General features: G+C 38.7%; 1 non-coding gene across 1 annotated transcript; it reads left to right on the forward strand.

The window, feature by feature from the left end:
• The first annotated feature begins 301 nt into the window (after positions 1-301).
• Positions 302-407, forward strand: LOC115218720. Its single transcript, XR_003882265.1, has one exon. It is a non-coding gene; the product is annotated as a U6 spliceosomal RNA (small nuclear RNA).
• Positions 408-15,816: the final 15,409 nt, after the last annotated feature.

The raw sequence follows: 15,816 nt of genomic DNA on the forward strand, positions 1-15,816 counted from the left end.
TAGGTTACGGGGACGTAAACACACTAACATCGGTTGTCAAGCGATAGTGGAGGACAAATACAGATACACAAACATATACATATATACGACGGGCTTCTTTCAGTTTCTGTTTACCGAGGCTATAGCAGAAGTCACTTGCTCAAGATGCCACGCAGCGGGACTGAACCCGGAAGCATGTGGTTGAGAAGCAAGCTACTTACCACACAGCCACGCCTGCGCCTATATATATATATATATATATATATATATATATATATATATATATATAACATATCATATACATACACACACACACACACATATATTACTTCGGCAATACACACACTGAAATTGAAACGATACAGAGAAGATTAGTCTGAACCGTGCGCAAGGATGACGTGCAAATTCGTGAAGCGTTGCATATTTTAATTGGCGTTGCTCCAGCATGGACACAGCCTTAGGACTGAAATGTATAAAAGAAGAGAAGTACATGTATTCACACACACATGCACACACAGATATAAATATAGATAGAGAGATAGAGAGATAGATAGATAGATAGATAGATAGATACATACATACATACATACATACATACATACATACATACATACAAACAAAAAAATTAAGAGGAATGACCACTAAAGTAGACTCCTAATATGCTAAACATAGACGTCAAATCGCCATTACCACGAAGAATGTGTTCTCAAGAAAAATCTCAGCAAAAACGCCAAAATATAAAAATGAGCAAGACAAATGAAAATATACGAAATAAAAAACGATTACCTATGTACCATTCGTTTTACCTGTTAATATCTACATATGCAAACACGCAGGTATCTCCAAGATCGTCAGCATAGTCTGTCGCTTACAAAACACAATTTCCAGAACTAGATACAGAACGCTCAACCGAAATCGAGTATGTATAATGTTCTACAATTTATATTTGGGTGTATTTTTCAAATGTCTTCACTTTGGCGCGCTGAGGCCGGAAATTACTCTGCAGTTAATAAATTTCAGCAGTCAATTTACCGGTTAGAGAACATTTTTTATTTAAAATCTTGCAGATATCTGAGTGTTTGCATACGTAGATATTAACAAGTGAAACCATTGGTACGTAGGTAATCGTTTTTTATTTCGTATATTTTCATTTGTCTTTCTCATTTTTACATTTTAGCGATTTTGCTGAGATTTTTCTTGAAAACACATTCTTCGTGGTAATGGCGATTTGACGTCTATGTTTAGCATATTAGGAGTCTACTTTAGTGGACATTCCTCTTAACTTTGTATGTAACACGATTTTTAATCTTCGGATTTTTTAAATATGCTAAGCCACTGGGTTTAATTGATTAATATTAATTTCTACCCTTATTATTTAATACATAGATAGATAGTTAGATGATAGATAGATAGATGGAGAGAGAGAAAGAGAGAGAGATGGACAGACAGACAGACAGGCAGGTAAATAGGTAGGTAGGTAGGTAGGTAGATAGCTAGAGAGAGAGAAAGTGACAGAGACAGACAGACAGACAGACAGACAGACAGATATATATATATATATAGATAGATAGATAGATAGATAGATAGATAGATAGATAGATAGATAGATAGATAGATGATAGATAGATAGGCAGATAGATAGATAGATAGATAGATAGATAGATAGATAGATAGATAGATAGATAGATAGATGATAGATAGATAGGCAGATAGATAGAAAGATAGATAGATAGATAGATAGATAGATAGATAGATAGATAGATAGATAGATAGATAGATAGATAGATAGATAGATAGATAGATAGATAGATAGATAGATAGGCAGGCAGGTAGATAGAAGCAACGTCTGTCGTTTATGGCAGTACATATTTTAACCGTTTATCATATAGGAATATGGCGGAAATACATCTGCCCCACCACCTCTCTCACATTTGGTCTGTAACGAACAATAAAACAGCCTCAGATTCAGTGTACCGATGCAAAAGAAAGATTTTAGTTCGATAACAATTCGTGAAATGTATTTTCTTCTTGTTGTATTCCAACTCAATGATGTGCACCTTCTACGAGATTTCGCATCTTCTCTCAGATGAGCAGACATATTTGTGTATAGGTAAGTTTGTTTGTTTTTTTATTCTTTTGTTTTTCTTTTTTACAATACAATATATATCAGGAAAAGACTATATAGGAAATGTCAAACGATTAAACAAACAAACAAAATACAGAGACAAACGCAGACGACAACCATCAGCCCACACACGCGCGATACAAAGCCATGTGTATGTATGCCTGTCTATATATAAGTATGTATGTATACATATATATACATATATACATACATGTGTGTGTGGATGGATGGATGGATGGATGGATGGATGGATGGATGGATGGATATCAACTCAACATGTAGCATTCAGACACGTTTTGTTTTCTCCATTTCTTTCTCTCTCCATCTGCTTTATTTGCTCTTTTCTTTCTGCATCTGTAGATCACAGGTTCGAAACCTATTTTTAAAATCCGCTCAAGCTCAATTCGCAGGTTTTGCAACGGATAATTTCTCAGTGTATTTGACAAATATTCTGAGTTAGAAAATTACTATTTGTAAATCTCACAACGAGAGATATTCAGCAACAGTACTTTGGAGTAAAGATTATTTGCCAACATAACATGGCAGTCCTGGTTTAGGATGAATGTTGCTGTAATTTAGCCCCAGGAGACATCGTGTCCAGCTGGTTATATGACACAATCTGTATCCTTATATTTTTCAAAAAAGGGCATCTAGCACATCCATTCAGATCGTGTCGTATAGCTAGCTGGAGACGATGTCTCCTGGGGCTAAATTACAGCAACATTCGTCCTAAACCAGGACTGCCATGTTATATTGGCAAACAATCTTTACTCCGAATATTCTGAGATTTAAACTTTACATACGAAATTGTGGAGCACTTTATTTTAGAAAAACCTTAGCCCAGTGACTGTTTTAACTGGAAACCCAACGACATTCCGCATTTGTTCACAATGTCTTGTGTTTTACTTTACATTAGCCACGAGTCTATAAAAGCGTAGATTGTGAAGCACATGTACATCTATTATCTTTCTTAAGTAAGGAATAACAAACAGAACGGAAATGTCAGCAGACGATACTTTATACTAAACAAACGGTTCGGAGAGAATGGCGGTGAAGCTTTCTTTCGACTCCCTATCAGTTCGTTTCTTTTTTCTCTCTCGGTCTGTTAAGTTTTCCTCTTTTATTATTATTTTTTTCGCAAAAGAATGTCGCTGGTTGTATTCTTCTCTTTGTTTTTTGTATTATTTTAACCTATTTTCATTGCAACTGATGCGTTTCTTTCAAGCATCCAAGTTTCTATTTAACAACGGAAATACCATTGTCGTCTGCGACATCAAACATTTCCTTTGTCGTGCTGCAGCCTCTTAGCATTTTTTTTCTTAATTCTTTCTTTATTTATCTTTTATTTGTTTATTTATTTTAAAGAGTCTGCAATTTTTTTGTGTTGTTATTGCCGTAATTTTACTGTTTTTTTTCTTGTCGTTGCTGTCACATCGATTGTTTAACCCCAAATCAACCCTTCTCATGCAGGTCTACGATCAAAGACATTCCACCCATGACCATTCCATATTTTTTGGCGCCTTCTAGCATCACATTCTCCATGTATTTTTTTATCTTCTTAAGTTGCTGGAGTATAATTTGAGAAATTTGATTGCTACTTTCAGCAGATCAGGTGACCACATAATGGTTCTATCCTTGGTTCGTTATGTTGGTGGTGGTGGTGGTAGTGACAGCGGCGGTGGCGGTGGCGGTGTTTGATCTTATGTCTTCGAGTTGAGTTGATTTTCTTTATTACCTCTGCCTTTGCTTCAGCCGTGTTTGTCCGTGGACAAGATATCTCAAGAACTGCCGGATGGATTCGGATGAAACTTTCAGGGATGTTTGTCCTCATGACTGGCATGAACTGATTAGATTTTGGGATCGATCCTGTACCAGACAAGGATTCTGGATTATTTTTCCTGTCTTTTTTTACTTAATTTTTGAGAGCGGTCGGGTTCATTTTTAGTATCTTCGTTTGTGAGAGCAATCGAGTTTATTTCAGATATTCTCATTTTAAAAATCCTCTTTGGCTAATCGTTGAGAGGACGTTGGTGTTACCTTGGCGGAGGTTGGCGTTCTCTGAGAGCTCATTTTTTCTTTTGATTTCTCTTCATTTCATTTTTGACATAATATATAAATAATAAAGAAGATCCTTGTTTATCGTCTGGGGGGAAAAAAGCTACCAATCACTTTATCAACAATCTGTTCTTTATCAGTTCTTTAGATCGATTTTTTTTTATCTCGTAAAACGTCTGATGAATCACCTGAGCTAAGTCGGCAGGTTGGCCCCTAATCGACTAAGAGTACTTAATAATGGCCCTTTAAAGTTCTGTAATGGTCGTAGTTGCGAAGAATAGGCGATGTCTTGGCTGAAGTGTGTCGGTTGAAGCGCGATGCTGACAAATGCTCCTGATGACGTGTGTGTGTGTGTAGAAGTATTAGTGATACGGAGTGTTGGTGATTATGGTGGTGGGTGAGGTTGCGGTGGCTGCGGTGTCAGCGGTGGTGGTTCGTGATGGTCGTCGTCGTCGTTATGGTGGTTGTCGTGTGTGCAAAACAACAGTATTGGTGGTTTTTGGTGGAGGCGGAGGTGGTGGAGGCGGTGGAGGTGAAGGTGGTAGAGGTGGTGGTGGAGGTGATAGTGCTGTCAATGTCTGGTGAGTAAAACTTAAGCTTATGAAATAACACATCCTCTCTCTCTCTCTCTCTCCCTCTCTCTCTCCCTCTCTCTCTCTCTCCCACCCCAGACGCTGGACAACTTGATGTCTGTGTGGGAATTAAGAAGTGTGGACAGTTCCATCTGAAGTGATGGAGAATGAGATCGATGTGGAAAGCGACAAAGCTGTTGTCATCGTCGTTGCTGGTGTTGATGATGATGATGATGATGATGATGGTGGTGGTGGTGGTGGTGGTGGTGGTGGTGGTGGTGATGGTGATGATGGTGGTGATGATGGTGAGAAGAACGAGGAGTAGAGAGGAAAGAAGAATGGGAAAGAGAAAAAGATGCTGTTGTTACTGTTGTGGTGGTGGTGGTGGTGGTGGTGGTGGTGGTGTCGGCGGCGACGTCGGTGTAATGTCAATGACATTGGTAACATTGACGACGGTGATGATGATGCGAGTGCTGACGACGGTGGAAGTGGCGGAGGCAACGATTGTAACCAATAACGATTGGGGAATTGGAGGATACAATGGCGGCGGTGGTGGTGGTGGTGGTGGTGGGAGGTGCTGACGTTTTGGAGGGAGAGAAATGATGGAGACGGAGATGGAGGTGCGACGCCTTTTCACCAAACGGAGAGAGAGAGAGAGAGAGAGAGGGAGAGGGTAAGAGAGAGAAAGAGAGAGAGACAGAGAGTGACCAAAAGACAGACACACATAATTACCGAGATACAGACAATGAAACAATTAAACAGAAAGAGGGGGAAAGACAAAGAGAAAGACAAAGAGAAAGAGAGAGTGGTAGAGTTAAAAAGAGACCTGAAGAGAGAATGTGAGAGCGAGAAAGACTGAGAGAGAGAGAGTCAGAGAGTCAGAGAGAGAGGGAATCAGAGAGAGAGAGAGAGAGTCAAAGAGAGAGAGAGAGAGTCAAAGAGAGAGAGAGAGAGAGTCAAAGAGAGAGAGAGAGAGAGACTGATAGAAATAGACAAACATTCACGACAGACACTTGAAAACATTCAAAATCTGTTTTTTTTTTTTCATAACTTTCTCATTTTTTGTTATGTCTCGTCTTCCCGGGTGGCAAACTGGTTGAATCGTCAGAGCGTCGGAAAATCTATGATGCGGTACATCTTCAAGCTCTACACTCTCCGATTTCAAATGCAGTCAAGGTCAGTTTTATCTCTTATCCTTGTGGTTTTCAAGCGGGGGCTACATGACTTCACTTTCCACCCTGTTGGGATCGATTAAATTAAAGTACCGACCATGTACTGGGATCGAAGTGATCGATTGATCCACTCCCCTTCAATTGCTAGACTTGATCCAAGATTAGAAACCGGGTTATCAACCACCACCACCATCTTGTATGATTGCTATACAAAGACGCAGGCATCGTCGAGTGGTAAGAAGCTTGCTCTTCCCAACCACATGGTTCCGGGTTCGGTCCCAGTGCGTGGCACCTGGGGCCAGTCTCTTATTGAAGGAGCGCTCGATGTGCACAAGGTCTTGGTTTCGGGTTCGGTCTTACTGAACAGCATCTTGGGCAAGTGTCTTCTACTTATAGCCCCGGGCCGACGAATGCCTTGTGGTAAACGGAAACTCTGTGTAAGCCGGTGGTATATATGTGTGTGTGGGGGGGAAGTCTGTCCCCGCCCACGACCCCTTGACAATCAGTGGCGGTGTGTTTACGGCCCTGTAACTTAACAGTTCAGCAAAAGAAACACGATAGAATGAGTACCAGGCTCTAAAAGGAGCAATAATGTTCGACTAAAATTCTTCAAGGTGTTGCCCCAGCATGGCCGCAGTCTAATGACTGAAACAAGTGACAGATAAAAGGTAATGACAGTTTCATTAATTACAGATGTTAATCAGTAGAAGACGATGAAATAAAGACATTTGCAGAGCTGAGACACGAATCTCGTTTCGAAGAATCGCCAGTAAAGGATTAACGCCAATGCTGGAACGTTCCGATGTTTCCTATCCAAATGATACAACCATTAATCACACTTGGAAAGGATTTCGGTTTTCTCTTGTTTTTACGTTTTAAATTACTTTTACAGACTTTTTCTGCTCATTCATTATCAAATGGTTTGTATAGTATCTTGGAAAATAAAACGATAATCCATCAAAGCCTTATCTTAAGACAGCTTTCCATAAGAAACGATTTCATTCCATACTTTGATAGAAATCTTAAAACACGAAATTGAGGCGGGGACGAGTGTTTGTGGGGGTGGGGGTGATTGAATGTGCGATGAATGTCTTCGGTGATAAAGATTTCAGACAGAGTGCCAAAGACTTTCAGGACTTCCTGTCCACAACTTTCAACTCCTCCGATCTCACATCTATTTCTTTCTCTTCTTTTCGTTCTTTCTTTCTTTCTTTCTTTTCTTTCTTCCTTTCATTCTTTTCTTCTTTCTTTCTTTTCTTTCTTCCTTTCATTCTTTTCTTCTTTCTTTCTTTTCTTTCTTTCCTTCTTTCTTTTTTCTATTATTCATCGCTTTTACTTATTTCATTCATTGGGCAGAGGCCATGCTGGGGCACCGTCTCCACGAAATTTTAGTCGAAAGAATCGTTTCCAGTACACTTTTGAAAAAAGAAAACAAAGGATGGTACTTATTCTCTGTTTATTTTGCCAGACCGCTAAGTGACGGGGATGTAAACAAACCGAGACTGGTTGAGGACAAACACGCACACACACACAACTGGCTTCCACACAGCCAAATTCACAGACCAGGAACTGGTCGGCCCGGAGCCAGAGGTATTCACCTATGGTTCCACACAGTGGGATTGAACCTGGAACCACGTGGTTGCAAGGCCGCTTAACCACGTGACCAAGCCCACGCCTATCTTTTATTGTTTATTCCTTTACTTGCTTCAGTCTATGGCCATGCTGGGGCACCGCCTTGGATGCTGGGGAAAAAGTATATTATATTTATTGCCTGTTAGCCTCGGTTTACCTTGATCGAGCTGGCCTATGATAAACGGCGTTCCATCCGTAACCATCTCGCCTTGATTTTTTCTACTCAGACTTAGTATAGTTATCCAACTGTGTGGAGGCGCAGTAGCTCAGTGGTTAGGGCAACGGAATCGCATTCATAGCATCGCGGTTTCGATTCCCAGACCGGGCATTGTGAGTGTTTATTGAGCGAAAACACTTAAAGTTCCACGAAGCTCTGACAGGGGGTGTTAGCGAACCCTGCTGTACTCTTTCACCACAACTTTCCCTCACTCTTTCTTCCTGTTTCGGTTGTACCTGTATTTCAAAGGAGCCAGCCTTGTTACACTCTGTGACACGCTGAATCTCCGACTTCCTCTATTCACCGTTATAAGCCGCAACGTTACCATCAACTCTTCCACCACCACCACCGCTACCATAATTACCTACTGTTTCATCCTTATTTTATTTGAATTACTTCCCTTACATTTAAACAAGTAGGTAGGTAGGAAAATACTATTGTAATAATATAAGAACGCACAAAAGTCCCCCAGTTCCACTTTCTTCTTGAACGCTCACTTGGACATATCCCTCAGGCAAGGATATACAACCATTCGTGACGCAAAACTACCAAACATTTTTGGTTTGGACTTTGTTTACGCCTAAAATTTTTCTTATTTGCAAGAAATATCTGCAAAACGGCTTCCATTTATAAAATTCTCGCTCAATAAACTATGCATTGATGTGTGAGAGTAATTGTTTTTGCATCTGTTGTTGTTGTTGTTGTTGTTGTTGCCATTAGCAAGCGAGTCGCTAAAACTACTCTTACTGTTATTATCGACAGAAAAGTCTTTTTTTTTTTTTGCTCCTTTTAAACTATATCCATTCTGCTGCAAAGTATTCTCATTCTTTTTGTTTGTTTACTTTCAGCGAAAACGTGATTCTAAGGGCGTTTCCTTCAGACGAAGCCATTTTGTTCAATTTGCAAATAAAGAAAATACTTTCTCAAAAAATAATGTTGTTCTTTTCCCTCCCAACTAAAGAAAATTATACAAACAATTAAATAGATACCTTTCTTCTGTAGTAATTCAACATTAAATCATTTTTTCCGCTTCAATCACACTCGGTAAATGCAATTTCTACGAACTCCAAAATAACATGTCTTGACGAGGCAACAACAACAACAACAGGAATAATAATAATAATAATAATAATAATAATAATAATAATAATAATAATAATAATAATAATTTTTGTCACAGGACCTGTAATTTTGATTGGGCGTGAAAGTCTATTACATCGGCCCTAGTACTTAACAGGTGCTTATTTTATCAAGCCCCAAATGTCTGAAGAAGAAGAAGAAGAAGAAGAAGAAGAAGAAGAAGAAGAAGAAGAAAGAAGAAGAAGAAGAAGAAGAAGAAGAAGAATTATAGGCTTCGTATACTCCACTATCACTTCGATGGTGTGGGCTGCTCTTTTATTCAATAATAATGATGATGATGATGATGATGATGATAATAATAATGATGATGATGATGATTATAATGATAATAATAATGATGATGATGATGATTATAATGATAATAATAATAATGATGATGATGATGATGATGATGATGATGATAATAATAATAATAATAATAATAATAATAATAACAACAACAACAACAACAACAACAATAATAATAAGCCTTTGACAGCATACCGCATTTGTGGATTCTGAAATCGCTGGACATTTTCAAAATTTCTCCTGTGGTTACAGATTTTTTTAAGTATAATATGTCACTATGGAACATGAAGTTCCAACTATATCATTCACCACTAATTTTCTGCATAGCACTAATACCACTCTCAAGTGAACTGAATAGAACAGGGTATGGTTACAAAATTGACAACAGGTAAATAAGCTATCTATTTTATATGGATTACTTAAAACTATATGGCAAAGATGATGAAGAGCTTGAAGGACTACTACATACTGTGAAAGGATTCAGTGATGAAATCGTGATGGAGTTTGGCCTTGAAAAGTGTGCCAAAGCCACTTTTAAGAAAAGGAAATTGGTAAAGTCAAGTTCAATCGATCACAATATAGCAGCGAAAGAATTTGACAAGATCAGTAAATATAAAAACTTTCTAATAGAAATTGAAAAAATGTGGCATCTCAAGGCGACTACAGTACCAGTGATTGTAGGATCTCTAGGAATCATAAAAAACGTACTGAAACCCATTTGAAAATGATACCAGGCTTACCATCCCTACAGGAAGTGCAAAAAATCGTGTTAACTGGAACGGCTCATGTACTGAGAAGAGCATTATCACTGTGAAAACAACATCCATTCATGAATTTATTTATTTATTAATTTTTAAATACATATTTTATCTGTGAATTTGCGTGTGTAATCTGGGAATGCATACAATGAGCTTCTCTGCCCTAGGTGTACGGAAAACACTCGGCGAGAAACGGAAGAAAATTTGAAGAAAGAAGGATAATAATAATAATAATAATAATAATAATAATAATAATAATAATAATAATAATAACAATAATAATAATAATAATGTACTAGTACAACACTAAGTACAGAACCAAATATATGGCACCCTAGGCATAACACCAACATGAACTTCCAACTTGTTGTCTATTGAGGTCTCTGGGTGAGACTTGGAGCCAGCAAAAGTTAAACATATAATAATAATAATAATAATAATAATAATAATAATAATAATATAATAATAATAATAATAATGATAATAATAACAACAACAACAATATCAACAACAACAACAACAACAACAATAACAATAATAATAATAATAATAATAATAATAATAATGTACTAGTACAACACTAAGTACAAAACCAAATATATGGCACCCTCGGCATAACACCAACATGAACTTCCAACTTGTTGTCTATTGAGGTCTCTGGGTGAGACTTGGAGCCAGCAAAAGTTAAACATATAACAGTAATAATAATAATAATAATAATAATAGCCCTGATGCAGTACCAGGCAGTGGCTCGCGTGGCTTCTGATCTTAACTGATTGGAAGTGTTATCATGTACATTGTTTTGTCTTGGTATAAAAGATGGGCTACAGCAAATATTCTGCTCAATACCACAGATTTGCTTGTCAGTTGTTTGACCTTAACCAGTTGAGCATGTCCCTTAGTGGCTGACGATATGTGCATCTCTGATCGCGAGCAGAACTAGTGGGGGAGCATCATAGCCATGTGTTGAGAGGGATTCTTTGGGGTTTGAATAATTCACCTCTGGAAACATGGGTGGTTCTTTCAACATCCTTAAACAATCCTTATTCAGGGACCTTTTGAGCGGGATGGGCTACTCAACCTGAAGAAAATTCTAACTGGGCCCCACCTGCAAGGTCATGTGCTGTTTATCTTGATATGAGATCACCATGTCGCGCACATATGGTTGTGATGCATGTGCCTGGTGTACCTTTATCAGACGGGTAGTCATGATGGGTATATTGGGCTTCGTATATTTTACCCCAGTGTCACTTTGATGGCATGCACTGCTCTTCTCACTCAATAATAATAATAATAATAATAATAATTATTATTATTATTATAATAATTATAATAATTATAACAACAACAACAACAACAACAACAACAACAACAACAATAATAATAATAATAATAATAATAATAAATAATAATAATAATGTACTAGTACAACACTAAGTACAAAACCAAATATATGGCACCCTCGGCATAACACCAACATGAACTTCCAACTTGTTGTCTATTGAGGTCTCTGGGTGAGACTTGGAGCCAGCAAAAGTTAAACATATAATAATAATAATAATAATAATAATGTACTAGTACAACACTAAGTACAAAACCAAATATATGGCACCCTCGGCATAACACCAACATGAACTTCCAACTTGTTGTCTATTGAGGTCTCTGGGTGAGACTTGGAGCCAGCAAAAGTTAAACATATAATAATAATAATAATAATAATAATAATAATAATAATAATAATAATAAATGTCCTGATGCAGTACCAGGCAGTGGCTCTCATGGCTTCTGATCTTAACTGATTGGAAGTGTTATCATGTACATTGTTTTGTCTTGGTATAAAAGATGAGCTACAGTAAATATTCTGCTCAATATTGCAGATTAGCTTGTCAGTTGTTTGACCTTAATCAGTTGAGCATGTCCCTTAGTGGCTGACGATATGTGCATCTCTGATCACGAGCAGAAGTAGTGGGGGAGCATCATAGCCATGTGTTGAGAGGGATTCTTTGGGGTTTGAATAATTCACTTCTGGAAACATGGATATTTGATTCACCATCCTTAAACAAATCTTATTCAAGGACCTTTTGAGCGGGATGAGCTACACAACCTGAAGAAAATTCTAACTGCAAGATCATGCTTTACAAGGTCATGCACTGTTTATCTCAATTTGAGGACCCCATGTCGCGCACACCGGGATCTCATAGTGTTACGTTCTTGTAACTTAAAAGTTAAGCAAAGGGACGGATAGAATAAATACCAGGTTTGAAAAGTATAAGTCCTCGTATCAGATTGTCCAACAAAAATACCCTCAAGGCAGTACTCCCAGTATTAATGCAGACCAATGGCTGAAACAAGTAAGAAATAAAAGATTTAGATAGTGATAGCTATTATCACAAATATCGTAACAGTATTTAAGTATTTAACACGGGGTGATTGTCTCCCCTTCGTAAACATAAGGACACAGGAAATGTGTCAAGGCCGACAGGAAGCGTCGCTGCTTCCTAGGGCTAAATAGCGGTGGTGTGATTCCCTTTACGGGACTGTCACGTAAAGTTGACAGTATATAAACGCTCTATCGTTCCACCACCGCTCACATCTCTCTGAGATATTTAGAAATTTAATATTTCTAACCTTGTAATTTGTTTTACATTAAAAACGTTTGCCCACACTTTTCATGTCGCAGGTGTCCGAGATAATTTTCCCAATAATCCATTAGAATGAGATTCGCTACAACAAGGTTGATAACACCTCTACGGGCCTCAACCGGGGTCCATACGGTCCTTGGGGTTCCATATAAGATTTAGTTGTTGAAATGTACGTACAATGACACAAAATACTTTATTTCTTTTTTATCCAATTTCTAACGATATTTAGTTATAAGAAAACAAGGGTTTTGTTTTAAAAACATTGAACAGCTACAAGGGTCCCTTTGAATAAAATAGGTATGTAAGGGGTCCATTGGTGAAAAAATGGTTGAGAACCAATGTGCATCTCTGGTCATATAGTCATTTGACCTATTACAAATTTCCTTGAATTTGAATTTCCTTTGAATTACACTCTGCTGTTTAAAAAAGAAAGGAGAGGTTGAACAGAGATAACATCGGATGCTCTGTACCTTAAAAAAGTGAAAAACAGACGGGTTAGCCACTACTGGCACGCCTTGGTTCCTTTGTCGATTAATGTTAATCTCGGGGTTTAAAGTGCTACAACTCTCACTTCAACTACTTATAGCACCACTAACAGTACTACTACTACTACTACTACTACTACTACTATTACTACTATTACTACTCCGAATGAAAGATCACTTTAGCCCAGCACTCTAATACAAAAATCGATGAATACAATTAAAGAGAAATGACAAAAGCTTGGCTCAAATCCGACATTGAAACAGTTTCTCCGGCGAAACTGATAACATAAATAACATAAATCACTGTTATGTCGTAATCTATTTACAAAGAGTTAGATGGAGGGGAGGGAGGGAGAGAGAGAGAGAGAGAGAGAGAGAGAGAGAGAGAGAGAGAGAGAGAGAGAGAGAGGGTGTCGGTCAGAAAGAGAGGCAAATGCAAATACCGTTGAGCAAATGGGATATTACAAAAATAGTTCTTGAAATCACCGTTAACCAAACAATAGGACTGTGTAAATAATAATAATAATAATAATATAATAATAATAATAATAATAATAATAATAATAACGATGATGATGATGATCACAATGATTTCTTTTATTTGCCATCTGGGCGAAGGATGAGGGGAGATAATATCAATCATAAAATTATAGTCTTGTCGCAGATTTGCTTGTCAGTTGTTTAACCTTAACCAGTTGAGCATGTCCCTTGGTGGCGGACGATATGTGCATCTCTGATCACGAGCAGAAGTAGTGCGGGGAGCATCATAGCAATGTGTTGAGAGGGATTCTTTGGGGTTTGAATAATTCACCTTTGGAAACATGGGTGTTTTGTTCATCATCCTTAAAACAAACCATATTCTGAGACTGCTTGAGCGGGATGGGTTACTCGATCTGATGAAGATTCAAACTGGGTCCCACCCGCAAGGTCATGTGCTGTTTATCTTGATATAAGATCACCATGTCGCGCACATGTGTTTGTGAGGCATGTTCCTAGTGTGCCCTTATCAGACGGGTAGTCACAATGGGTATATTGAGCTTCGTATATTTGTATTGCAGTGTCACATTGATGACATGCACTGCTCTCTTATTCAATAATAATAATAATAATAATAATAATAATAATAATAATAATAATCATAATAATCCTTTGTACTGGAAGCACAAGCCCTCAGATTTGTGGGGAGGGGACTTGTCAACTACATCGACCCCAGTGTTTGACTGGTACTTAATCAATCGACCTCGAAAGGATAAAAGGCCAAGTCAACTTCGACGGAATTTGAACTAAGAACGCAGCGACGAGCGAAATACCGCTAAGCATTTAGCCCAGCTCTGCCAGCTAACGATTCTGCCAGCTCGCAGCCTTAATAATGACAACAACAACAATAATAATAATAATAATAATAATAATAATAATAATAATAACAACGACAACAATATTAATTCTTTCTTTATTGGCCAGAAGGCTCGCTAAAACATTTAGTACAGTACAAAGAGAAGGCAAAGGACAATGGGAATTTGCAGAAAAAAACGTGTAAATATATGAAGCAATAACAAAACTTTTAACAAGCAAGTTCCCCAATAGGGGACAAATATCCCCTAGCAGCAACCAAGGAACCTCATAGATCCCGATTCACCATATTTACAGGAGTATCATGGCAAGTGCTCCTCTTTCCTCTTGTGCTCTTTCAGCCTTCGGATGCCACCTCAGCGTAGGCCCACTCACTTAGGCCATTCGCGCCACATTCATCCACCTTTTAAGAAATTTACAGGGGCGGTTGAGGAACAGCACATCCCTCCCAACCCTCACTTGTTTTTTCTTCAAATAAAGTTTTAAAACAGTGGACGAGATCTCGGCCGAAGAGGAAAGTGTCTATCTCCAGTCCTGTTTAGTCTCGTTTCCCAAACAACCACCAGACAGAGGAAAACTTCCTGCTCTTCCCAACTAAAAGCATGCAACGAGGCGGTCTTTACAAAAGAGTCGGCTGATAGCAGGATCAATCCAACACATAATAACAGCTATTCATCACAATTCCACTGTCAGCAATGCTCGAGTCCTAAATAAACGCGTGCAGGTCGGTTTCGTCGTTTTGAGCGCATCACAGCAATGCAAGGAGGAAATGCTCCTACACACCGCAACATCTCGAGGCTAGGGATTTCTGGAAATTATCCATGGACATCAGCTCGAAAGTCTCATTGAAAACGACCAACCAATTGATTTTCATCGACTCGCAGCGTTTCTTCGGGGACATTGTCACTCTTACCCATCACAGAATCCTGTACAGAACGCCATGGTGGAAGACACTGACCGCGTTGCCGGACTGGCAGAGAGAGCTGTGAGCGCCTGACGGTACTCAAACTGCCAGGACACCTTCCTCGGTCTACGCTTGATTCAGAACTCTGTCAAAGATTCGAGCTGCGGAAAAGCTCATCCAACAAACGGCAACCACATCATCTCACCGTCAAGAAAATGTTGGGGATGGCATAGCCACAGAGCATGTCTACGCATCATCAGCCACTAGCCCAGTGGACGCTGACAACAAATGACCAGCAGAACTGACCCCCTCCACAAAAAGCAGTAAAGCAAGCGCTCGATTCTGGTCAACTATGAAGCGGGACAAGGTACGAACGGTCAAGCGGTAGCAGATAATGAAAGCAATGCAGGCGTTCTCTACCTCCGACCAACCCTCGAAGGATAGTTCCCTCTCAAGCTATTTCTGGGTGAGGCTAGCTACCCGCCACATCACCTCCT

Source organism: Octopus sinensis, linkage group LG13 (genome assembly GCF_006345805.1).
Source record: "Octopus sinensis linkage group LG13, ASM634580v1, whole genome shotgun sequence".
In the NCBI taxonomy this organism is placed as follows: domain Eukaryota; kingdom Metazoa; phylum Mollusca; class Cephalopoda; order Octopoda; family Octopodidae; genus Octopus; species Octopus sinensis.